The sequence below is a fragment of the Erythrolamprus reginae genome, chromosome 1, assembly GCF_031021105.1.
Source record: "Erythrolamprus reginae isolate rEryReg1 chromosome 1, rEryReg1.hap1, whole genome shotgun sequence".
In the NCBI taxonomy this organism is placed as follows: domain Eukaryota; kingdom Metazoa; phylum Chordata; class Lepidosauria; order Squamata; family Dipsadidae; genus Erythrolamprus; species Erythrolamprus reginae.
In genome coordinates, this window is record NC_091950.1 from 343927002 (window position 1) to 343954468 (window position 27467).

Below are 27467 nucleotides of genomic sequence, written 5' to 3' on the forward strand. Positions count from 1 at the left end.
TGAAAAAGGCTTCTACTTTTCTATCTCATTCTCACCATGTTATTGGATTTTTAAATTTTTCTTTCAGCTATGCTTTTCCAAATAAGGTATTGCCGTGAGGTGGTCAAAGTGCTGTATTTGTTGCTTTCTTTTTCCTATCACTTAACAGACCCCTTGCTGCCTCTGCCTTTCTGATTGAAAAAAAGCCCCAGAGGGGTTTCTTTAAGATGTCTTCTTCTCCTGTAATATTCTGTGAAAGGTGGGAAGTCAAGAGGGCTGTAAGACAATAGGGAGATAGAAAAGAGAGTTTGGTGAATTTAATAGAATTTAAATGTGGGAATATTGGAAGAAGTTTTAAAGAATGAAAGTGTGAAGGGACAAAATTTCTAGAGACAATTATATCTTTTGATAGTACTTCATTTAGTGACTGTTGCTGAAAGAAGTCTGGTCCTCAAACTTACCATCATTCCTCACATTTACAATTGTCACAGTCCCCAAAATCTTAGGCTCAAAATTTCAGTGCTTGTCAACCAGAATGTATTTATGATCGTTGCAACATCCCGGAGTCAGAAGATCACCATTTGCCACCTTCCCAGCAGGCTCCCCATAAGTCACATAAATATATTATTTCTAATGACTATCATGTATTTTTAATCTAGTGTTTTTGTTGTTCAATCAGGGGTGAGATCCAGCAGATTCTAGCAGGTTCTGGAAAGCTGGTAGCAGAAATTTTGAATAGTTTGGAGAACTGGCAAATACCACATCTGGCTGGCCCCAGAGTGGGATGGGAACAGAGATTTTGCAATATCCTTCCCCTGCCACACCACCAAGCCATGCCCACCAAGCCACACCACACTCACCAAGCCATGCCCACAGAACCAGTACTGTTCTGCCAGGCTCTCTGGTAGGAGCCTTCCGAAAATTCAAGGGTACAAATTTCAGACACACACACGTTTGAAAATTCAAAACAATGTTCTTTATCCCAAAAGTCAAAATAAACTAAGCACTCTTTTTGTATTGCAAAGAGCACTCGTCCCAAAACAACCGGGTAGTCTGTACAATTAACCTTAAGCAGTCATTAAGTACTTAGCTAGCAGCTGTGAAGAAACTTCACACCCCTTCTTCTTCCAACAAAGTGAGACACACACATACACACATTGCTCTGCTTTGATTTCAAAGGCATGAAAAATCAACAAGCAAAGTCCAGAAACCAGCAACCCAGGATTCCTGACGAACTGCGATCAGATACTCTTTCACAATGGCCAAACCCACACATTGCTATTTATAGCAGCAGCCCTAATTACTGGAGCCCCATCCAACCACAGGTGGCCTCATTTTTTCTTGTAATAATCCTTTAGTTGTTGTGCATCACTCTACACATGCATGGATGTGTCATTAATTCTTGTTCAGAATCCAAAGATGATACAGATGATTGATCTCATCCTGGGCTGTCTGCCAAACTCCCCTCTTCCCTGTCACTCATGCTGCCTTGGTCGGAGAAGGCTTCATCGGCAGATTCCATTGAGAGCAAAACAGGCCTGTGACATGTAGATGTCTCCCCCATATCCACCTGCACATTCCTTGGGGCAGGAGCTGGGCCAGAGCTAACCACAACAAGTAGTAAAAAAAAAAGGGTTTAATCACTAATAAAGTGATGTCCAACTCTCTACCACCCCATGGACCATAGCATGTCAGGTCTCCCTGTTTTTCACTGTCCCCAAGAGTTTGCCCAAATTCATGTTCATTGTGTCAGAGCTATCCAACCAACTCATCCTATGGCATCCCCTTCTTTTTGTCTTCAATCTCTCTTCTCCTTTGTTAGCCAAAGTATTTAAGCTTCTGCTTCAGTATCCGTCCTTCCAGAGAATAGGGTTGATTTCCTTTAGGATTTATTTTCTGCAGTCAGTTTTGGAGTGGTTTATGTCTATTATGCATTCATTTATTGCTGGTGTTAAAGGTGAAGTAGTCATTAACAGGAAAGACATTTTGTTATATGATTTTATAAACTACATTTAGATCAAATCGGAGGCAACGTAGTTATAGATTGTCTAATCCCAGTATTTCAAGTCTGGTTGTATAAGATATTTTGTTGCAAGCAGACGAGTGAATCATACTTCTTGAGAAATATTTCTGGACTCTCCATTCAAACTCGTTATAGTCTGAAGGATTCTCAAAAGTCTTATCCAACAGCAACAATAGAAAACTATCAATTCTTTGGCACTCAGCCTTCCTTATAGTTTAACTCTAACAACCATACATAAATACTGGGAAACAAATAGGGTGATATTGTCTTAATATCTGAGGTTTTTGATATTTCTCCTGGCTATCTTAATTTCAGTTTGTGATTCATCCAGTACACTGCATATAAATTAAATAAGCAGGATGATATACAACTTTGTCATATGTCATATGTCTGGTTTTAACTGTTGCTTCCAGACCCATGTACAGGTTTCTCAGGGAGACAGGTAAGGTGTCTGATACTCCCATCTCTTTTTAAAAACTTGCCACAATTTGTTGTGCCCTACACAATCAAAGACTTTAGTACAGTCAATGAAGCAGAAGTAGATGAAGCAGAAAGCAAGGATTACATTGTTCTCCATAGTGGGTGGAGCTACCCTTCAATGATGGGATAACCTTGTCCTCTAGTCAATTAGGACTGAGTCTGAAACAGTATGAATATTGCTCTCCATCTTAGGTTCCCCCTCTTTCGACTCAATCCTTAGTCTAAGACCTGTGCCAAAGTCTAGTGTGACGTGTAATGTCTAGTCAAAGAGTTTTTAGTCAATCAATGTATCCAACTCTCAGATTTGTTTGAGTGCCCTTCCCCTTTTGAGCTCCCCAACTGCTACCTGTCACCATTGTTGGGTTGAAGGCAGTCCCGGGCATTGCTTACACCTCCAGCCGAAGGTCCATAATTGTTATCTAGCTCAGCACTGGCCAGAGATGGGGGTGCACAGGCTGGCCAGTTGCAGGCCACACAGGGGGTAAAACCTTTTTTTTTTGGCTTGAGCATTACCATAGCTTCCAATAATAACTTGAAACAGGCAGGCAAGTGTTAATCACAAAGAGCCAATAACTATTCCCCAGAGCCTTCCAGCACAGCTCACAGCTGCCTGGCCTCCTGATGAACAGCTGAGGGTAATTCAAGTAGCTTATCTTCTCGGAGATGCTTCTCAGCCTGCTGCAGCTTCTCAGACCTTGCATCATCAGGGTCAGCGAAAGACCAGTAACCACCCAATCGCACACCTATCAACTGGCCTTGCGCTGAGCCTCCTGATGACACTGACTGCTCTCCTGGGGCCCTTTTCATCTAAACACTTGCCCAATGATCGTTGTGCTTCATTGTGAGTGTCTATCACCTGAGAGGTAATTCAGGGAGCTCTCATGTACTCTACAAGCTCCCTGGTAGCAACAAATAGCTACCCTCGTTGTAGACACATCAAACCTGTAGACACATCAAACTGCCCTCTTCAGCCTAAGGCAATGCGCAGGTCAGGGGTGGGGGGACTACATCTTCAACTGCCGGTTGAAGGGCCCCAGACAACCCTTTGGTTGCTCCACCGATTCTATCTCACTTGATAATGTTGACCTTAGACTGCAGGATGCTGACGTGTGAGGACCGCCTTGTCCTGAGCCTGATCTCACATGCAGGAGAAGTTGAGCGTCCTTTCCACTGATACCTTCTACTCCGAGGACATTCAGGACAGAATTGACATGGCTATTAGACAGGATATTGAGGCTTGCTTTAGGGTTATGGCCAGCAGTTCATTTGCTTGTTCTCCAGTGGTTTCTGCTTACTACCTACCTCTACAGGCAGAGATAAATTTTATTGCTGCTGCTGATGATGGAGGCTGCTCCCCACAGGGTTCCCACACATCTGCTGAGGACCTAGAGGATAGCCAGCTGCAGGAGGATCAACCAGAGGGGGCACAATTAGACCTTAAAATGTCTGGTGATGAAGACTTGGCCCCAGATATACCTTCTTCCTCAAGCCTCTTCCATCCTAGTCTATTTTGCTCTTTACTGAACAAAACCTGAGCTACTGCAAACATACCACCACCACCACCACCCCTTCACAGGATGTTCCAAAGGGGAACAATGTGATGGATCCCATCTTTGAAGTGGCTGTTTCCCAGACCAAAGTCATCCCAGTGCCTGCTTTATTCATAGATGCCATTCTTAAACAATGGTGTTCACCCACATCAGGGCCATCACCCAATTTGCTAGACAAATGTTTCTTCAATGTGGACTCTGCCCTGGCACAACATCTGCCTGTTCCTCTTGTAGACAGCCTGTTCCTAGTGCTATACTCAAGTACTCAAATGCCAGGGGACTCTGAGGAGCTACTCCATCAGGAAGACCATTGTATAGAGACCATGGGCCCACCAATCGGTAGCCTGGGTAGTGAAGGTGTCAATCAGGGCCTAATTCTTTTGCCGCACTACACTCAAATGGCTCCATGCCCTCCAGGACCACCTGCCAGCATCAGACACCAGGCGCACCAGGACCTGAATAAACTCCTGGCTGCCACCAATTCACTTCTGATGCCACTTTACAATCTGCTTGCTTTGTGGCCAGGGCTGTGGGGTCAGTAGTGGTGGTATGCAGGATGACCTGGCTATATGCCCATTGCTGGTCAATACCTTTTTGGGGAGATTCTGAACCCTATAGATGCAGAGATAAAGGATAAATGTAAAGTCCTTCCTTGGTCTGCTCAGAAGCCTACCTTCCAACTGACCCCCTTCTCCAGATGGGGTCCCAGGGTGCCTGACCAGAGCTATGGGCAGAACTATGGGCATTATCAAGGGCAATCCAATGCCCATCAGAAGGCAGTTTCAGACAGGCCCTTCAGGGACAATCAATTCAAATGGCCCTTTCAGGGAGTTGGTGGTCACTCTTTCCGCTTGTACAAGTAATTCTATAGCTGATCCTCCCATGGGGGAGTCACCTGGCATGGTATGCCTGGTGGTGGGAGGACATCACCACTGACAAGTGGGTTTGTGAAACCCTTTCATCCGGCCTTTCTATTGAGTTCATCTCCACCACAAACCATGGGGTTTTGTGTTTGCTGTCCTCTGTCCCCAAATACAACCAAGGGGGCCCTCATGCAGGAGGCTGCCAGCACCCTTCTGGACATTCAGGCCATCCAACATGTGCCTGAGCATCAGCAGGGGCAGGGGTTTTATTCTATAGTGCCTAAATCCTCAGGCGAGTGGAGACCGATTCTCAATCTGAAGCACCTCAACAGGTAAGTAACATACAGAAAATTTAAAATGCACAGCCTACAATCCATATTGGCAGGTATTAGGCAGGGAGATCTGCTGTCACCAATTCATATCTCAGAGGCATACCTCCATATGCCCATCTGGCCACTCCATCGCCAATACTTATGCTTCTGCTATGCAGGGGTTCACTATGAGTACAAGACCCTCCTCCCCTGTTGTTTACCTTCAGCACCATAGGTGTATACTAAAATTATGGCCACATTAGCTGCCCACCTGAGGGCTATGCCAGTTCGTGTGCCGAGTTATCTGGATGATATTCTTATTCAATCCTCTTCTCTGTCCCAGGTGAAACAGGATGTCCAGATAACACTCCATACCCTCAGGCACCATGGTTTCTTCATCAATATTGGTAAGAGCCTACTGTCCCCATCCAGCAGGATTACTCACGTGGGGGCCATTATTGACTCTCTGGAGTGCAAGGGGTATCTGTCCCAGGAGTGAAGTCTCAGCCTATTGGACATTGTCCTACAGGTTCCGGCCCAACCTACGACTCCCTTGAGCCTGCTATCCTCCCTTCTGGGCAAGATGATTTTGACCATACATATTATACCTTGGGCTCACTTGCATTCCAGAGACCTTCGATAGATTTTGCTACCATTCAAGCAGGCAGGCTGAGGCTCTTCTCCAGCTGCTGTCTGGAGGTCCCATTTCTCTGTCTTATGAGCTCCTCTTTCTACCCTGCCCATTTGGGGTGACAGTCCATTCAATGTGTAGTGCAGCAACTTCTGCTGCTTGGACTGCTCAAGCATGGATCAAGGATATTTGTCGAGTGGCACCTTGGCCTTCTCCAACCCCATTCATCCACCATTAGAAACTGGATGCTTTCTCTGTAGGCAAGGCAGACTTCAGCTGCCGGTTTTTGCAACAGGCAGAAATGTGTCAAGAGGGTCCCAGCCTGATATAAGTGATCACCCCAAATTTCAGGCCACTTTGGCATGTTCCATCCTTGGAGGCTAGCTACATCCACTAATAAGAAGGGGCATTGGTACTCACCTGATATGCCCATTCTTGTAGGGTGGAGCTAGCCTCCAAGTCCCACTCTTCTTGTCTGGTTGGCTTTGCTTCATTATGTATCTGTTAATGCTTTTACTTAGCTGGCATAGGTTCATATGGCGTCTTTTACTGTTTATATAAAGTTAATCTGTGTTGGAAGCTGCACACAGAGTTTAATCTCGTCTTTCATCAAAAGAGGGGGAATCTAAAATGAAGGTGATATTTATATTATTTCAGACTCAGTCCTGATTGGCTAGAGGACAAGGTCAACCCATCCTTGGAGGTTAGCTTCACCCTCTGAGAATGGGCATATCAGGTGAGTACCAATGACCCCTTTCTCTATTGCAGTTCACTGAGAAATGTATAAATGTGAGACTAGTTGGGAATTTAACGAGTCCACAAACTGAATAAAATTAAAAGCCATGTGAAATTGATTTACCAAAGAACTATCTATTCTATGAGAAAAAGCAACATTAAAGGATGGGAGATTCACTGACTATAACACTTAGTGAACAGGCAGGGTTGAATAATTCCTTGCTTATTCATGGAAAGTGCTTGGAAAGTTTTCTTACTATTTTATTCATATAAAAAGAAGATAATCTTGAATCTATGATGAAACACACTTACCAATGAAGATTAGACCTAAAAATTGATCTTGTGAATCTTGATTGACCCTCCCATTTTAAATCAAACTTTTTGGAGAGAAAACAATATCCTAGAATGCCTTTCAGATAGTGGTTGGTAGATTTTTTTTTTCATTGGTATGTGTGTGACCTGAAGAATTGTGACTTGTACATAGTGCAGCAAAAGGGCTCTGTGTCACTGATTTAACTATTTCTTTCTATTTCCAGCCCCTTGAAGTAGCTTTGGAAGGCTTTTACACAGAGTACTTTAGTCTGCTATAATGCTATGAGCAAGTAAATGAAAGCTGAATTAATTTAATATGAATGTCAAGGAACATTGCCTAAGGCGAAACCTTTTATCCTGGATTGAAAAATGGGAGCACTTTATAAGTATCTTTTTATGGATTTGTTGTGTGTTTCTCAAGAAAGTTATCCTATTTTTGGACTTCCCAACTCCCTGGCCAGTACCTTCCTGAATGCGAACAACTTACAGTGATCTACTTCACTTTATTTTATAACACTGAACTTTTCATATCATTCCATTTTGTATAGTACATACATATTAGCCTGTACAATAAGACCATACAGTTCCTTCAGTGTAGGAATTATTTGAAGTTATAATTTGCCTAATAAAACAAAAAGGAAATATTTTTCTTCCTTATCCAAACTTTATACTTTATTTTATAAGATTACAAAATTTAAACAGCATATCAGAATGTACAACAACAACAAAATGAAATGGAACAATCCAAGATTTAAAAAAATAAAAAAATAATTTAAAAAGACAAAAGATTTTCCTCAAACTTATAAATGTCCTTTAAAAAGTACAAACTCTTTTTAAACCTCTAATAAAAAAGGAACTAGGCACATTAAGGCATATTAAGAAAGCCACTATAGTATATGAAGAATTAGTAAAATCATACAGAGACATTAAATATTTGGATGGAATATCTATCTTTTCATCAATATTCTCCTAAACATAGTAGAAGAAATTTTGGTGTATATATTTAGAAGGCGTGGTACATTACAAGAGTTTCTCAAGAAGGGATAACCACATTTTTGGGTTATATTTAATTGCCTCCCAAATATAGTTGTGGATATTTATTGGATTTGCCTGTCACACTTTATGTTATTGAACAAAGCTATTAACTGTTCATTAATGCAATCCTTTGTTCAGGCATAACTAATATATGTGATTTATGAAGTAGGTTGGTCCTATATTAGCATTAGCATTTAGACTTATATACTACTTCATAGTGCTTTTACAGCCCTATCTATGCAATTTACAGAATCAGCATATTGCCCCCAACAATCTAGGTCCTCATTTTACCCACCTTGGAAGGATGGAAGCCAGAGTCAACTTTGAGCCGGTGGTGAGATTTGAACTGCTGAACTACAGCTAGCAGTTAGCTGAAATAGCCTGCAGTGCTACAGTCTAACCACTGCACCACCCCAGCTCTTGATTATTTCTTTCTTTTCTTTTCTTTTCTTTTCTTTTCTTTTCTTTTCTTTTCTTTTCTTTTCTTTTCTTTTCTTTTCTTTTCTTTTCTTTTCTTTTCTTTGGTTTGATTGCTGTCCTTCTCGTGTATCTATTGAATTCTCCAGAAGTATGCGAGTAAGAAGATGATGAAGAAATCTAAGCTAGGAGTATATGAATTTTTTTCATCTGCTATAGGTCTCAATGCTTCAATCTCCCAAATTGGCTGCTGAAGAAAACAAATCTTAATTCATCACTTGCCAAGTGCTTTTGAAATTATAGCAAAGATAATTAATTTAGGAAGAACTCTACAAAGCACTGGTCACACCTTGTGCCTTCAGCCAGCACCTTTAATTTCAGTTCCCAGTGCACCTTTAGTTATACTACCAAGGGATTTTAGCAAAATTTCTAATTGTTGTAATGGAGCTGAAGGAATGTTAATGGATTAGATGCCCTGTCCTTCATTGGAAGTTTAAGATTACTTCTTTAAAAAATGAATATATAATTGGATTGAGGCAGGGGATTTTGGAGCTGGAAAATAATTAATGGATTCCTTCCAAAGCATTAATGTCCAGGTTTTAATTATTATCACTGTTCCTCATTTGTGGAGAGAATCGTTTAGCGTTACAATCATCAGCAGATGGGTAGGATAGAAATGTCCCAGAAAAACATACTTTTCCATATTTCAGGCATCTCTCAACCTTCCCAACATTTCATGGCTTCAATATGAAAAAAAAAAAAAGCTAGGAGAACAGGTTGAGGAAATATTTATGGAAACAGAATATCAATGGAGGAGGGGGAAGATAGATAATTGGGAATTAATAATGACTTCTTCAATTCTGTGTTGGAATGTTATTTTTCTATTCAGATATTGAGTGGATATTATGTTAATCATATTTTTTTAGAAAAAATGAAAACATTTTATTTCCAACCTCTCTTCCCCCAAAAAACTCTTGACAATTCTCGCCCCACTCCCTACCTTGCAGCATAAAGTTAAGGTTTCATGTATAATTTCACTCATGAGTTCTCCACAATTTGCCCCCCCCCCCGTAATTTCTCACTGTTGTGTCTCCCTTTATTATTGGGGTTCAGTGGGATGGTGGGGGGTGGGACTGATGCAAGTGGAACAAGCAAAGAAATTGCATCATGCAATTTCACCATCTGCTCCAAACTTGCTGAAAATGATGGAAGGGACACCTCTGGAACTAGAAATATTAAGTAGAACATAAACTTTAGCATTATCCCTAAATATAACCAAATATTCAAGCTTTGTTAGCAGAAATCTGACACCAATAAATTTCACACTAAAATTAACATTTTGTTATAGTCACAACTGGGCCATGCTCCCTTTAACTAATGTTTCTTTCATTCTTTTCTCTTTTTTGGTGAAAAGACAATAGCCTAGAAGCCAGAGAGTTACTATAAATCTCTTCCAATAGCCCTGCAAAAGGCAACTTTGCTAACATAGTATCATAAATAAATGCTGTACAGTACTATGTCAGGCTACAACGGGCACCTTTTAAGAAAAAAAAAGTATAAACAGATAGACAAGCATTTTGTGCTATAAATTGCTTGCATTCAGTAGTTCCATATCAGCCATAAATTCAGTTTGGACATTCTTTCTCTGTGACTTGTAAAAAAAAACCCAATTAGAATAGGTAAGCATCAATAATCTCATCCAACTTTTTACAATAGTGAGATGATGTGGATTTAAACATATTTTTAAAGACTTCATTTAGAAGCTTCATTCATCTAATAAAGCTTCCTTTGGAAGCTTCATTCATCTAATAAAGCTTCATTTGGAAGCTTCATTAGAAAGCTTAGCACTACATCGCCTTAAACATAACCTAAGCATAGCCCATATAACATCCTTCCTGTCAATGACTACTTCAGCTTCAACAACAACAATCCATGAGCACACAACAGATACAAACGTAAAGTAAACTACTCCAAACTCAACTGCAGGAAATACAACTTTAGTAACCAAATAGTTAATGCATGAAACTTACCATCTGACTCTGTAGTATCATCACCTAACCCCCAAAACTTTACCTTTAGACTATCCACTGTTGACCTTTCCCAATTCCTAAGAGGTCAGTAAGGGTGCATAAGTGCACCAGTGTGCCTTCCATCCCTTGTCCTAATGTTTCTCTCATACTAGTATCATGCATATAAACATTGTTATATCTTTGTATACTACCAATTCATACTTGACAAAATAAGTACATAAATAATAAAATAAATAGAATCCTTACTATTACAGAGCAAATCTGTATCAAAAGTGTCCTTCTACCATATTTATATCCTTCTGTCTTCAGAGAATGGAAGGTTATTTGATACAATAAGCCTCTGACTTTGAGAAGTAGATATTATTTTCATCACTCTACCAATGATATTGAAGGAAAAACTGCCTCACTTTTTTGTTTCAGGTTTTTCTTGGGGGGAATCTTGTTTGCAGAACTCCCCTTATGAATTGGATTTAATCCATTGTCACATTAGAAAGTAATTGTCAAGCAAAGAAAATCAGGACTACAGGTAGTTCCATTGAATATATAAGTTTATGGTATGCTAAAGCTCTCTCCAAAAACCTGAACTAGAGTCAAAACAAATTGGAGGTAGATAAGAGTTGGTGGAATTCAAAGTGGGATGAACTTGAATCTCTTGTAAGTGTGATGAAACTCAAGACTGATGATGCATTTGACTCCTTCCTGAGGCTTAGCCTTCCTTCCTTCCTTCCTTCCTTCCTTCCTTCCTTCCTTCCTTCCATCCTTCCAAGATAATAATGCTTTCTTTCACTAAAATAAGTCCTCTGATTCAAGGGAAGAGGAAGATCCTTATATCAAGGGAATGCTAGATCCTTATAGCTCAATGTGATCAGGGCGGTAGGAGAAATGTGTAAAGAACAGAAACCAGAGTCCAGGGTCCAGCATAGGATTACAGAGAACAGAAGAAGATCCATTATTTATTAAAAACGAGTTTATTATAAGCTGAATCTTCCAGCCTTCAGCAATTGGAAAAAAGGAGTTAAACTGAAGTGCCCTGAATAATTTACTTCACAGTGAATAATCACTGAAGTATAAACAAGAGGGCTATATGTGTGTGTAAACCTGGTTGTGATTTGATCTTTTTCTACATCTCCGAATGAGTTCTCTCATCCAATTTGTGAACTACAAGGGCTACTCCAAGCAATGCTTTTTATTTCTGGACTGACTGGTTTTCTAATTTTTAAATTTGTTTATATGCATGTATCTGAGTTGTTATTTATTTATCATTGGATTTATCTAGCTATACTGTTTCTGTTTCTATTTTATTGCACTGTGCTTTGTTTAATGAAAACATTTATTATACTGTTTGAATATATTGTCAATATATGTGTGCTTGTGTACTGTTTATTGTAAGCTATTGGGCGATGCAGAATAGCAGTTTAAAATCAGCTTGCAAATGTTGTTAAAATCAACCAAAGGAAATAGATAAAGTTTTGAGTTAGACACTAAACAGGGAAGTTTATAGGTGCTTCCAATTGCAGAAGAGACGGAGTAATGACACGGACACAAGAGCTGGATTTAAACTGGGTCATTTTTATTAATAACAAATTAGCATAATTTATTTAATTAAATTAGCATAAATTAACATACCCAACTATGACCTAAACAATGGACCTGCAGGGTCAAACAAATGCTTCCGGGGCGGAAAATGACATCAGATAAACTTCCTGGGCAACTTATGGGCGTAGCTCCATGCTAGTCCTGGTGAGGGACCCCTCCCTCACCTGAGACCCTGCCATGCATTTGCATGAGGGGGGTCCTGCCGGCTAACCCCTAACAGGGGACTTAAAGGTGCGTGACCCAAAGACAGGTTCCCCCCAACTGCTCAGGTCGCTTCCACCACAAGCTTGGAGAGAACCTGTCAATCATCCCCAAAGATGCCCAAGGGAGAACACGCAGTTGCTAAACCACCACCCAGTTTTCTGCCCCTAACCTGCCACGGAGCGGGGGTCAGATCTCTATCTTGGCCCCCCGACTCCCCCCTCTAGCTGCGCCAGCTCACGCAGAGACCGCTGCAGGTCCTGTAAGAAAATGGCGTTCCCCTGTTCTGACAGGTGAACGCCGTCAGCCCAGTAAAGCCACGGCCGATCTACAGTGATGAGGGGATGGGCCACTACAACCCCACCTAATTCCCTGACTATCCTGCCCAGGGCCTTATTTACTCTACGCCTGACCCGGTGAATGGCCCTAAGGGAAATGGCGTCCCTCCACGTGATCCTCGGGAGGATCTCTGACCACACCACTTGCGTGGTGGGCCACACCGTGCGAAGCCGCCGCAGGTCTTCGCTCGCCTGGATGATCAATGGCAGACCCCCAAGCAGGCACAGGTCATTGCCACCGAGGTGCAAGACCAGCCATCTGGGCGCAGCAATGGGATGCCGCCCTCCCAGTCCAACCTGAGCGCGGCCCTGGGAAGCCGCCCACCCAGTACCGCCGGGTGCAGCCGTAGGATGCTGCCCCCCCAGCAATGGCAGCGGGAGTCCCTCCCACCGCATACCTCTTTGGCCCATCCAAACGACCTTGACCCACCGTCCCAATGACAACTGGGTCCCGATGGCGCTTCTGGCTGCTGAGCGGCCGGCCCAAAATATCATGCTGTGGCCGCACAGCAGCGCCGTCGGTTTCGTATTGGCATGGGGACCTGGAAGAGGACACAGAGAGGTTACCTAGCCTAAGCCCTGCCCAGAATCCTCAGCGGGCCTAACATAACCCAAATATGCCGCTGACCGCCAGCGGCCGATCTCCCGAATCCGCTTGGCCGGGAAACCAGAAAGTGCCACGCTAGTGGCGGCGCTGATACGGAACGAATGCGTTCCATAGCCAGCGGGATCCATGCCTACTTGAGCCATTGCCTTGGACACTAACACCCAGAATTGATAACAGGTCAGAGGGGTACCGTCCAGATGTTTAAAAAGGTACCCTTGCCCCGACCCACGCAAGCTACAATAATGCTGTAGGGCGGCCACCGGACACACAGACTGGTCGGCGGCCGCACTGAGCTCAATACAAACCCCTCTGTGCAGCTGATCTGTCTTAGAATGCCTTACTATAAGGGATACCCCCCCCTGCCTAAAGGCTAGATCAGCATACTGGAAGGCGCGGAGCGACGTGTCAGCTTGAGAGGAGGCCATGGCCTCACTGACCCTGAGAGCCCCAAAAAACATGACACACGCCGCTGCCCTAAAAAGACGGGCCTTGTACAGGGAGGCACACAGACTGTCCAAAGCCTGATTAATCAGGGACAGCTGCTGAACCGTCAGGGCCCGACGAGTGTCACAAGGGGTCCCCTGTCGCTCCCTCATCCAGCCTTCCAGCATCTTCCGAATGCGGAAGTCACCAGAAAAATCTGTAAACCCCCCCGCCTTGGACAGAAAGGCGAGGCCGGCTAACCTGGACCTAATAGTCCTAACTGAAAGGCCACGCTGCCTAAGCTGGACACAAAATTCTGCCAGGTGCTCCACTGGGGCAGGCCAACTATGGGGGTAACCCCTACCCTGCCTGAAATCCCCAAACTCCTTACCTGCACGCTGGTAAGCCCTCAGGGTGCCCGGTGCTACCGAGAGGGCGATAGCCCTGGAGGCCTCGTCTCTCCACCGCTCGGGAGCCCGCCCAGGCTCCAAAGGTGGTCGGGGAATGCCTCTGGCGACTCTCGGGCCCACGGGGCCAGGGTCCGAAACCTGGACAACTGACCACGGGACAAGGCATCAGCAACCCCGTTATCTAACCCGGGGACATGCCTAGCCAAAAACAATGTGTTTAGGGACAAGGACCTGTGCACAAAATGGCGGACAAGCCGCATGACCCTGTCGCTCTTAGAGGACAGGGCGTTCACAACATGGACAACCGCTAGGTTGTCACACCAAAAATGCACAGTCTTGTCCCTAAACTGCTCCCCCCCAAAGCTCTAGGGCCACTATCAAGGGGAAGAGCTCCAAAAAAGTCAAATCCTTAACCAATGAAGAGGCACTCCATTCCGGAGGCCAAGACGACCAGCACCACTGGTCACCTAACACTACCCCAAAACCACAAGTCCCCGCGGCATTGGAGCAGAGCTGCAACTCAGCTTCCAAAAGAAGCCCGTGCCTCCAAAAAGACAACCCATTAAATCGGTCTAAAAACTCCCGCCACACGCAGAGGTCAGCCCTGACCCCTCCACATAAGCGGGTACGATGATGGGGCAAACGGAGCCCCTTCATCGCAGAATATAACCTCCTAGAAAAGGCCCTGCCCGGCACCATGACCCGGCAGGCAAAATTAAGTATCCCAGCTAGTTCCTGGAGCTGCCGAAGAGTGACCTTCCTGCAGCCCAGAACCGTATCGAGCTTACCCCTGATTCTAGTCAATTTATCCAGGGGCAATCTAGAAGATTGCTCCTCTGAGTCCAATTCAATACCGAGGAAGGTAATCTTGGTGGCGGGGCCTTCGGTCTTCTCAGAGGCTAAAGGCACCCCCAACTGAGCGCAAAGGGCTTTGAAGTCCCACATTAGAGCAAAGCATTGCTCCGAACGCGCAGGCCCCGCCATCAAGAAATCATCAAGGTAGTGAACGACCGAGCCCAGACCACTGCGCCCCCTGAGCGCCCACTCCAAAAAGGTGCTAAAGCTCTCAAAAAGAGAGCATGAGACAGAGCAACCCATGGGTAAAGCCCTGTCCACATAAAAACCACCTTCAAAATGGAAGCCCAACAGCTCGAAGTCGTCTGGGTGTATGGGGAGGAGCCGGAATGCCGACTTAATGTCGCATTTACCCATAAGGGCTCCAACCCCACACTTCCTAACCATGGCCACGGCCGCATCAAAGGATGCGTACCGGACTGAACAAAGTTTGTCAGGAATGAAATCATTCACTGACTCCCCTTTAGGAAAAGACAAGTGGTGAATCAACCTAAATTCACCACTCACCTTTTTGGGGACCACCCCCAATGGGGATACTCTAAGATTCGGGAAGGGCAGCTCCGGGAAAGGCCCAAGGACCCTGCCCTCAGCCACCTCCTTCCGAATCTTTTCCCTAACGATGTCCTCATGTCCCACAACCGATCTATGGTTGTCGGACATGAAGGCCTTCCTAACCCCCATGTAAGGGATCCTGAATCCCTTGGAGAAACCTAGCAAGAGAGCAGCCGCTCTCGAGCGAGGGTGGTAGTCAACCAACCAACCCTCAAGTACTTTTAAATTAATTGGGCTGGGCCCCTTTTCCCCCAGTAGGTGGGGGAGGTTTTGCTGGACCCCCACCCTTCTTTTCCGCCCCCTTCTTGGGGCGGGGGCACACGGAAGAGGCATGGGTCCCCCCACAATTCCCGCATGCATGCTTGTACTTGCAAAAGGGACGAAAACACGCCCCTTTTGCAGCAAACTCATGACACACAGGGGAGGCTCCCTTCCCCGCTCCCCCCGCAGCCACCTTGGCTGGTGCGGAAGCCGCGGGCTCCTCCTCCATAAAATGACCGCTATCGGTCCTTTCGCACCCTTCCTTGCCGGACATATATGTGGCCTGGAACCATAGGTCCGGCACCACCATATCCCAGGGCAGGGAGGGGTCGTGAGCCAGCCGCATCCTAAAACCTTTGTCGTAATGCCGCCAGATGGTACCTTTATACTCATAATGAGCCCTAGCAATTAGGTCAATATATTTGAGCATGGAAGCGGCCCTAACCGGCTGCCTTTGAATCACAACTGATGCGTAAGTCAAGAAAGCGTACAGCCATGAGCTGAAACACTTGGTGACTTTGGTCTTTTTAGGCTTTTCCCTGGGCACTACATCCTTGTCCTGCTTGGGGACCTCTCTGTTCAATAGGGAGAAGAGGTCCACATACTCCCCCCTCCAAATCGCCTCTTTCACCGACGGGTGGAGGTGGAACCCCAGGGGAGTGGCTGGTAGCCCACATGGGATGGCCCCAGCCTTGATGCTGGCGAACGGGTCCCACACGGTGGAAGCCCCCGTTCCCAACACCCCTAGCCCCGGTGGGTACACCAAAGGGGGCGGAGGCATAAGAGAGGACGCTGGAGGGGTCCAACCCCCCCACCCCAGGCCCCCGTGGAAAAACTACCCCCGGCGCCACTGCCGGCAGAGCCGGCGGGGACCAAACCTGGCTGCATGTACCTGACAGGGGCCCCATAAAACTAGCCCCACTCACCAAACCTGGTGGGTTAAGCCCTGAACCGGGTAAGGGAAGGAGCGAAGTGGAGGACATGTGTGGTGCAGCCTCACCTGTCCCATATGGGGTTGAAGACATCCACGGGGGGCCCATCCGTGCAGGGCCCTGCAACGCCGCTATCTGCCCCGACTGGGCCATCTGCCCGGTCTGGGCCATCTGCCCGGTCTGGGCCATCTGCCCGGTCTGGGCCATCTGCCCGGCCTGGGCTACCTCCTCCTCCAGATCTCTTCCCCAGGCCGCCGATGCAGGCATGGGGGGCCCGCCTGGGCCTGATCCGGACCGCCAACGCTCCAGCTCGTCCAACCTCTCCAGGACCCTGGCCCAAGAAAGAAAGGGAGAAACATCGGGGTGAGGGGCTGGGGGCATAAACCCCACCACCCCCTCTGGCGGGACCACCCCAGGGGGCCCCTCCATGCTAGCCCGAGCCCGGGCAGAAGGCCTCAAAGCCCTCCTAGGCTGCACTGCTGGTTGGGCCAGGGGGCCCCGAGCTTGCCTCTTCTTCGGGGCCATACCCTTATTAATATAGCCAAAGTAAATGAATTATCCCCGGGCAGCAAGGCTGAACACCATGCCCACAGGCCTAACAAGGGAGGCCAAAATGCAGACCTCCCCACCCAGCGGTGGCAGAAAGCCCCACCGCCCTCTTCCTCCCCGAGGGAGCCCGGAGTCAAAGTAGCCCACCCGGGGTGTATACCCCTGGGCAGAGTCACACCCCCCAACCCGAACACCCCCCCCTCGAGGCATGGAAACGCCGAGCCGCACCGCCCCAATGGGCGCCCACAACCCCCCGATCCAAAACCGGAGCAGGCAAACCGCGGGCGGCCACCAGCCGATGCTGGCTCCGCAGTGAAGAAGCGGCTCCCGCCGCGCTGAAAAGGCCTTTCCGCCAAACTCCGGAGGCCACAAAATGGCGGACGCGAGACACGAGGCCATCCAAAATGGCCGCCGAGAGAGCAGGCACCCAGCCGAGTGTCTGCTCTGCTGGACAGTCCAGGCGAAAAGGCCGCACCCGGGCCTGCGCGCCTTTAAATAGGGCCAGCAAGCCCCGCCCGGACCTGTCAGCAGTCAGGCCATGTTGGCCTGACTCTCGGCCGAAGTCTCGCCTCGCGAGACTTCGACCGAGACCCAAGATGGCGGCCGCCAGGAGTCCGGTGTCTGCCTGACCCTCCTGCAAACGTCGCCGGCGGGTAAGTCCGCCGGCGCTATTATAACATTCCTTCACCAAGAGATGACAAAAAAAGTATTCTTTATGCATATCAAAGTATGTTTTATACAAAAGTAGTGATTTACCAGGTGAGATTCATTATGACCTACTATATAAAGGACCCACTGTGTAGGCACACTTGGAAACTCATTTACAAAAAGATCTGACAGAGTAAATATTGATTAAATATTTTCTGCCAATTTATCTAGTGAATAAGGGGTGGAGACAGTGAAGGGCTACTAAATTTTTTACTACCACACTGTGGATGTGGCTTATGCAGGATGCCCTGCATTTTCTTTCATGTTTCAGTGCAAATTGGGTGCTCTGGGTGGAGCTCCATTTTCGCTACCCCACTGCGTCCCCCCCCCATCCGGGCAGCAGCCCACCCCTGGGTGGAGATGAACCTCTTCTCTTCTCTTCCCTTCCCTTCCCTTCTTTTTTCCCTTTCCTTTCCTTTTCTTTTTTTCCAGTCATTTGGCCACTCCCTGAAATTTTGCCTATGCCTTCAAAAGGGATTGGGGAGGAGCCATTGTGATGGTTGCCTAGCAACTTCATTACTTTCATTGCCTGCCAGAGGTAAGCTGCAATATAAAAAGGGAGGTGGATTTTAACTGGTGATGAGAAGTAACCTTGGCTCAGGTAGCTGAGGAGCCAAGTGCTTGCAGAAGAGAGCAGGAAAAAACCTCATCTTTCCTGCAATGCCTAATGCCTAGAAAAATATATGATCACGGTCTCTTTTCTTAATCTAGTATGGAGATTGATGACCGTGTCATGTATTCCCTAAAAAACATGTACATAATGATTATATGAAAAAATAAAATAAAATTCTACACAGTACATGTTTCCGAACCTGTGAATGGATAGACCTACTATTTGCTGGAGGAAAATATTACGAAGTACTCTCCTTTAAAATCCAGGCATAGATTTCTTCACAACAAATCAATATTGCAAGCAGATCTCTGGCTAAGGCTATGAATGAGGCCTTCTGTAAATTTTATGCACAGGGCCTGATTATAAAGAAAATCTATAACCAAGTGCTATGCCTTAGAGTGTATAAGCCAAACTTAGACTAAATCCATTTGAAAAATAGTCAGCAAATCATCTTGTTGTTGCTAAACATTATAATGTAGTGTTTTCCCCCTTGTTTTATTTATATATAAGCACTGTCTTCTCAATTAAATTTCCAAAAGTCCAATGTTGATTAGATTCATAATTTAGTGCATCCCATTTGTATTCTTCCCTATCTATCAGGTTTCCTATTGAACTTTACTATCAGATGAACCTCCGTTTTGTTGTGTGGCGTTTTTTTTTTTTAGTTTTAGCTTAGTATCTTTGAGATATCGGGGGGGGGGGTTGTATGGAGGTTTAAAATCGGTATGTAACCCTAGGGTGGTTTGTGGCTTGAAAGCACATCCTCTGCCTTTTTTTTTCTCTTTAACTTTGGGGGATTTTTTTAACCTTCAAACTTTTAACTCTATTTTAATTTTGTTTTGACTGAGTCTCTTTTTGTGGTTTTAAGAGTCACTTAGGTGAGATGAATGGTGGTGAAATGTAATAGATAAAATAAAAAGTAAATAAAATAAATTACCCAGAAATGATAACTCAGAGAAATTAAAGATGTGAGATAAAAAATGGTAAAGAGCCCATAACTAAATATGTTTATAGCAACACCATTCACCAATTTTCCCCATATCTTTATGTTTCTACAAATTGTCTTTGCTTATGCCTACACATTACTACATATGTTGTTTTTTAATTCTTTAAACTTCTTATTGTTCTCTTTTCCGGGATATCTCTACTATTACATTCAGGCATAATTTTCTCAGTGTTCTTTCCTCGATCCACTGATTTCACCTTTCATATATTTGTTTTGCAATTTAGTTCTCATTCATCTTTTCCCTATAACCCAGTGCTTGTCAAATAGTGGGAAGTGCCCCCCCTAGGGATTTACAGAGTGATGCCAGGGGGGCGCATATAACCCTGGGGAACATATGTGGTCCCTCTCAATCAATTCCCCTGGATGGGGGGGGTGTTTTCCCAGTTTCACACTCCTCCAAGTCCGGAAGAGAAGGTGTCCAGGTGGGGTAGGGTGGGGCGGGGCTGCTACATGGGTCCTTGTTGTTCTCGAGAGGCACCATGGTAGCCATGAATGGCGTAATGAACCTGCTGCTGGACAAGGAGGGGCAATCTCTGCAGCTGGGTGAAAACTTTGAATGGCACCCTAAAGCCTTCTTCCACACCACTGTCAAACATTTTACTAAGTCTGCACTTCTATTTGCCCCGGAAGCGGAGTAAAGACGCTGACACAGTGTATGGATTAAAATAGGGTCACTTTATTAAAATTAACATAAATTTAAATAACGTGAATTTAAATAACGTGAATTTAAATACGCAAATTTAAATACGTAAATTTACATATTCAAATATTCAAATTCAAAATAAACAAAGGACCTGCAGAGGCCAAAAACTAACGGTGCGGAAATTCCTACCAAAACCTTCCTGGGCAACATTGGGCAAAAACTCCTTGCTGAACCAGGTGAAGGTATCACCTTTACCTGGATCCAAGCCATGACCCCTGGTGTGTGGGAGGAGCTCACCCTCCAATCCCCGAGGGAAATTGGATCCGGTGAGTCCCATGGGCATCCTCTCTCCAATCCCCGAAGTTGTTCAAGCCTCTAGTTCCTGGAGAGAGGCGGTCCATCACCCTTAAAAAGATGCCCAAAGGAGCATGCATGGTTGCTCCTACTGCCCATTTCCACCCCTAACCTGCCAACCCCAGTGACCAGAGGGAAGCCAAATTAATACTATAAGGCGCCGCAGCCCCTAACCATTCCGTCCGCACCGTCAGTGGGGAATAGGCGAAAAAACAGCTGCCTCTAAAGGGGAAACCGCAAAAAATTCCTATTCGGCCCTGAAGCAACCTCCTCAGACACACTGTTGATAGCGGAGGGCAGGTGGGTGTTCGCTTCAGGATCTCAGGAGGCAAGGAGGAGGTCCTGCTCGGACCGCCCTTAAATAGGGCAATTCCGGACCTCCCCCTGAGCCCAGTATGCAGCGCGCCGACCTGGCGCGCTGCCAGAAGCCGAACTTCCGGTTTTGCTGGAAACCGAAAGTTCGGAGCTCTACGGAGTCTCCCCTTGCTCCTTGGCAATTTCGGCTGGCGGCTTAAGCTGCCGGCCGTGCATTTCTACTAGTTTCTTTCATCCATTTCCTCCCACTTAGAACTGTATGGCTGTAACATGTTGCTTGTATCCTAAGATTCTTATTAATATTGATTGTTTCTTCATTGCTTATTTGACCCCTATGACAATCATGAAGTGATGTACCACATGATTCTTGACAAATCTATATTTTCTTTTATGTTCACTCAGAGCATATGCACCAAGACAAATGTCCAATCACACTTGGCCAATAAAGAATTCTTCTTTTTCTTCTTCTTCTTCTTCTTCTTCTTCTTCTTCTTCTTCTTCTTCTTCTTCTTCTTCTTCTTCTTCTTCTTCTTCTTCCTTTTCTTCTTCCATTTGCTGTAAGTGCCTGGCAGAAGGGGCACTTATGGGCCAGGCTGGTGACCCCAAAACTTTGGTTTGATCAACCTTGCCTGGCTCCGTGTCAAAAGAAGGCCCTAACCACAGTAGCCTATGCCTGCCTAACCTAAAATAGGCTTCACTGAGTTCAGTGTGATTTACTCCCGGGTAAGTCAGTAGAGCAGCCTTCTCCAGCCAATAGGGTTTGAACATTTCTGAACATAAGGAAAATATAAATCAACTGAAAAAAAATGATGCTTATTGGGTTTTTTAATCAGAAATAAGGCCTCTCCCCCCCCCCCCCCGGCCGTGTGCAATCATTTTCAATTTTCTTTTTTTTTAGCCTGCCAGTTGCAACCTTTTTGAATTTTTTTGCATTGAATTAGTAGTTTGAACATTCCTGAACATAATGATATTAAAATTGAACTGAAAAAATTGATGCTTATTGGTTTATTATTATTATTATTTAAATCCCCCACCCCGGCCATGTGCGATCATTTTCAGTTTACATTTTTTTTAGCCTGCCAATTGTAACTTTTTTGAAAACTTTTTGCATTGAATTTATAGTTTGAACATTTCTGAACATAATGATATGAAAATTGAACTGAAAAAAATGATGCTTATGGGTTTATTTTGATCAAAAAAAATATTTCAGGCTACAAATTTCCAAGGAATCTTCCCCCAAAAGGTTTGATGTACAAAATTGAACATTCCTGATCATAAGAAAAATATAAATGAACTGAAAAAAATGATGCTTATTTGTTTATTTTATCATGTTTATTTTTAATTCCATTCATTTGGCTGCAGACTTTGTGCTCTTTGAAAAACAATGTTTTTATCAAAATTGCTTGGCACTTTTTTAGTTCTTTTTAATCTTATTCATTCATATTCTCTTTAATTACCTTTATTGTAACTGTCTTTGTCTCTGTATTCACATATCTTTCTCTCATAATTTATTGCAGCAATCATTTATATTTATATATATTTCTTTTGTGCAGTTCTTTTACTTCATCATTTTCAAAACATTCTTTTTCATACTTCCCATTGTAGTAATGCCACATATTTGTGTGGTGCTCTGTGCATAATTATGTTCCCACATCTGATTTCCATATTCTCTCTCCTTACAACTGCTTTCCATTCCTTCTACTGAAAGATTAATCTATCTTCAAACATTTTCATGTTCAAGAATTTCTTTGCTTGCAAAAGATCTGCTTTCAATGTATTATTTCCTTTTTTCTGTTCATTTTCCTATGGTCCACTCTTGATATTCTCAAAAAGTAGTCTATTTCAGAAATCCCATAATTTCCTTGTTCTTCACAGTTGCTTCAATATTCAATCAGAAACAATTTACCATATTTTTGGAGTATAAGATGCACATTTGCTCCCCTAAAAGAGGCTGAAAATTTGAGTGCATTTTATAACCTGAACGTAGGTTTTTTTAAGCTTTTCTTTCAGCCCTAATGAGGCACTAATGATCTTCCTGGCTCTTCCTTGCTTGCAAGCTTTTTTTTATTATTGCTAAACACTCTGAAGAATGTTTTTACAAGCCCTAACAAGGTGCTAATGATCTTCTCAGCTCTTACTGGCTTACAGGCTTTTTCATTGCTACTCTCTTTGAAGAGTGTTTTTTCCAGCCCTAAGTCTTTTCATGTTCTTTTTCAATGCTATTTGCTCTAAATAATGTTTTTTAAAGCCCTAACCAGGGGATAAGATAATGTGCTGAAGCTGACCAGACTAAGGATGCTAGTTAGATGAATACCTGGTAGGCAGATCCCCCCCCATTTTCTTCCCCAAAAACTAAGGTACATTTTATACTCTGGTGCGTTTTATACTCTGAAAAATATGGTAATCAACTACACATGGAAATGTTATGAAAACCTTTACTTGTGAATAAACTTATACTTATGCAGTAGTGCCTCGTGATATGAACCCCTCGTCTTACAAACTTTTCGAGATACGAACCCAGGGTTCGGGATTTTTGTGCCTCTTCTTACGAAATTTTTTCACCTTACGAACAAGCCGCTGTGAACGCCGAACCTGGAAGTTCGGCAAAAGTTTGGGTTTGGCATTCGGGTTCAGCCGATAAGCACCGCCGCCCGGCTGTCACCTTTTGAAACAGCCGGGGGCTTTTCGGCATTCGGGAAAACACTGAACCTGGAAGTTTGGCAAAAGTTTGGGTTCAGAAGGCCGTCGAGAAGTGCCGCCACCCAGATGTCACCTTTTGAAACAGCCAAGGGGCTCGGCAACATTTCGGGTTCGGCATTTGGGTTTGGGAGGCCACCCGGCTGTCACCTTTGCAGAAGAGCTGCGGAACTGTCAGCCGGTCGGGAAGCTCAAACGAAGGTGGGGAATCCCAATAGGGAATTCCATGGGCAGAGCTTTGACATCATGGAGACGTCCTTCCTGGGGGGCCAAAACATGGACTCCAGGAAAGATGTCTTCGTGACGTCAAAGCTCCATCCATGGAATTCCCTATTGGGATTCCCCATCTCCGTTTGAGCCTCCCGACCGGCCGACAGTTCCGCGGCTCTTCTGCAAAGGTGACAGCCGGCCAGCGGCACTTCTCAGTGGCCTCCCAAACCCGAACCCGAACTTTTGCTGAATGTTTCAGGTTCGGCATTCAGGAGAATGCAGAGAAGCGCCCAGCTGTTTCAAAAGGTGACAGCCGGGCAGCGGCACCCAGCGGAGTGCCGTTTTTGCGATTTTTTTCCCTGCACGCATTTATCCATTTTACATTGTTTCCTATGGGAAACATTGCTTTGTCTTACGAACTTTTCGCCTTACGAACCTCCTCCTGGAACTAATTAAGTTCATAAGACGAAGTATCACCGTACTACATATTTGAAACATATTTTGTTTTAAAGTAGATACTCATCAAAGAACCGTTGTTGTTATTCATTGTTAAGCTGCAATGGCTCAATAACGTTTTTCTGTTTTAATTCCAATCCATCCACTTGTGTCATCAAGTAGAACTTTCTTTTCTGGATTGCATACATTCAGGAACCTGTATACCTTCCCCCAAAATTTGTATCAGGGTTTTCCTTAAGTAACATCCACTGAAGGCTAGCAGATGACCTACATATTTTTGCTTTTATATGCACTCATGACACTCTAGATTCATATGTTGATAAACATTTTAATCTGTTCACTTATGACTGAACTATTTTTTTCAGATCTATTAAATCTTTCTCCTGGTTTCAGATAATTTATCAATGTTTCTTCATGTTATTTACTTTTGTTTATTTTATATTGTGAGCTACAGTCTTCTATATGGCATAGTCATCACCAGATGCTCACATAATGCTTTTTAGTAAGATTGAAAAGCTGCAGAATAGGATACCAGCTTAGCCATACCAGAACTGTATGCAACATTCCCTGCTAATGGCAAGCACAATACTGGTTATTTTGGCAGTGTGCCACAGCTAGAATCAAAACTCCAGTTTTTCCCAACAGGTATAGGAGGAGAGATGGGTTAGTGCATGATAGGAAACAAACCAGAAGGACTGTCATAGCATATCTTCTGACTAATACATTTTATTCAAAGGCAGTTTTGACTGACAATGAATCAGTTGAGGTGACAGGGACCCATCTTAGTCTGTTTGTGTGGGAAGAGTTTGATCTAATGATGCCTGGTGAAGTGGACAAAGCCATGTGAGCTGTGAACTCTGCCACCTGTTCAATGGACCTGTGTCCCCCCCAGTTGGTCACGACCAGTCAGGAGATGACACAAGGCAGAATCCAGGCAGTTATCAATGCCTCATTAATGGAAGGGTGCTATCCATCTCCGATAAAGGAGGCAGTGGTGCGTCCCCTCCTCAACAACTTTCCTGGATCCGGCTATCTTAACTATCATCCTCTCTCCAAACCTCCCCTTTCTAGGGAAGGTTGCTGAGAAGGTGGTGGCACTCCAGCTCCTACGGTCCTTGGATGAAGCCAATTATCACGACTCTCTACAGTCCAGTTTAAGGTCTGGCTACAGCACTGAAACTGCTTTAGTCATGCTGATGGATGATCTCTGGTGGGCCCAATATAGGGGTCACTCCTCTATCCTTGACCACTCAGCAGCTTTCGATACCATCGACTATGGTATCATTCTAGGATGACTGGAAGGGTTGAGAATGGGAGGCACTGTACTGCGGTGGTTCTTCTCCTACCTCTCTGGTCGGATGCAGTCAGTGTTGGCATGGGGTCAGAGGTTGGGTCCTAGGTTCCTTCTTTGTGGGGTTCCTCAGAAGTCAGTCTCCCCCTGCTATTTAATATCTACATGAAACTGCTGAATGAGATCATCCGATGACATGGGGTGAGTTACCAACAGTATGCTGATGACACTGAGCTATACATCTCTACCCCATATCAAGTCAGTGAAGCAGTGGAAGTGATGTGCCCATGCCTGGAGATTATTAGGGTCTGGATGGGTGTTAACAGGCTCAAGCTCAACCCCCAAAAGAGGGAGTGACTGTGGGTTTTACCTCCCAAGGACAGTTCCATCTGTCCATCCATAACCCGGGGGGGGGAAGGACTTTTGATCCCCTCAGAGAGTGTCTGTAACTTGGGAACCCTCCTTGATCCACAGTTGAGCTTACAACATCATCTCTTGGTTGTGGCAAGGGGGGCGTTTGCACAGGTTTGCCAGGTGTAGCAGTTGCGGCCCTATTTGGACAGGGAGTCCCTTCTCACAGTCACTCACACCCTCATCAGTTCGGGATCAATTACTGAAATCCCTTCTATGGGGGGCTACCTTTAAAGAATGTTTGGAGACTGCAGTTAGTGCAAAATGTGGGAGCTGTTATGAGCCTTCCAAGGTATGCCCATATTTCAACAACACTCTGCAAACTGCATTGGCTACCGATTGATCTCCAAATTCAATTTAAGGTGTTAGTCATGACCTACAAAGCCCTACATGGCTTAGGACCAGCCTAAAGAACTGTTGACCACATCATTCAAATGTGTGGATGGGTAGATGGTAAATAGAGAGATGATACCTAGATAGCTACATAGCTAGGTAGCTAGGTAGCTAGGTAGCTAGATAGCTAGATAGCTAGATAGCTAGATAGCTAGATAGCTAGCTAGCTAGCTAGATAGATAGATAGATAGATAGATAGATAGATAGATAGATAGATAGATAGATAGATAGATAGATAGATAGATAGATAGATAGATAGATAGATAGATAGATGGTAGAATATTCCTCCAGTTAAACAATAGCTCAGAAAAGTTGCCTACAGATTCCAGAGTACTAGCTTTTTGTGAAAGAATACTCTTGATCCTTTGGACATTAACTTTTATTTAGATGATACTTTTGTTTATCTTGTTAGGATATTTGCAAATCTGGCACTCATTGAGGAGTTCCTAGAGATTTTATTCTGCTACTCGTTGTTGACTACAAGGGAAGCAATCATCATCATTTCTCACTGAGGAGACTTTCTATATATGAAAATAGAAATGCATGAATATTTGCAGTATCACTTATCTTTATATTTAGCATCATGTTTTTCAGTAAGTTATTTAAAGATACCTGCCTAATTTTTTTTCTTACAAGGTATTAGCTAAATTTAACTTTGCACTAGATGTAATAAAACATCTTGGACAGACCCCATTTTGTTCCTTGATAACATATACACTTCAAGGGATCAAGAGTATTCTTTCACAATTTTTGAATGTCAGAAATCCCTAGTGATAACAATAACATCATTATTTTAAAAAATCCTGTAGCAATGTATTCTCTTAGTTTTAATTGAAGTATGGCATCCAGGAAAGCTGCAGCTCACTAGAAAGATGATTGCATAAATCAATGGCCACTGTGTAACTAAATAAATGTGCAAGCAACACAAGCCACCCATGTGAATGTCACTGAAATTCTTTTCTCATCTGAAACAATTTCTAAACCAATTGTCTTTCCTCAAGTAGAATGAGTCTGGTAAGACCACAATAAAGAGAATTTCTCTTTGTCAAACCCCAGCTCACTGCATAGGGTGTCTGTGGATGCCTTCAAACTGAACGCATGATTTCTATAAAAATTCCATAAGGCATCTCAGAACCTTCATTGATTTAGAAATACATTTTACAGTTTCACCATTACTTTGTTTCAAAGTTAACACACTTTCTCACATGTAATGTTTCTAGGAAAACAATCCTATTTGGATGTTGTGGCAATAACAGCTCTGGAAGGAATATTTCTATTGC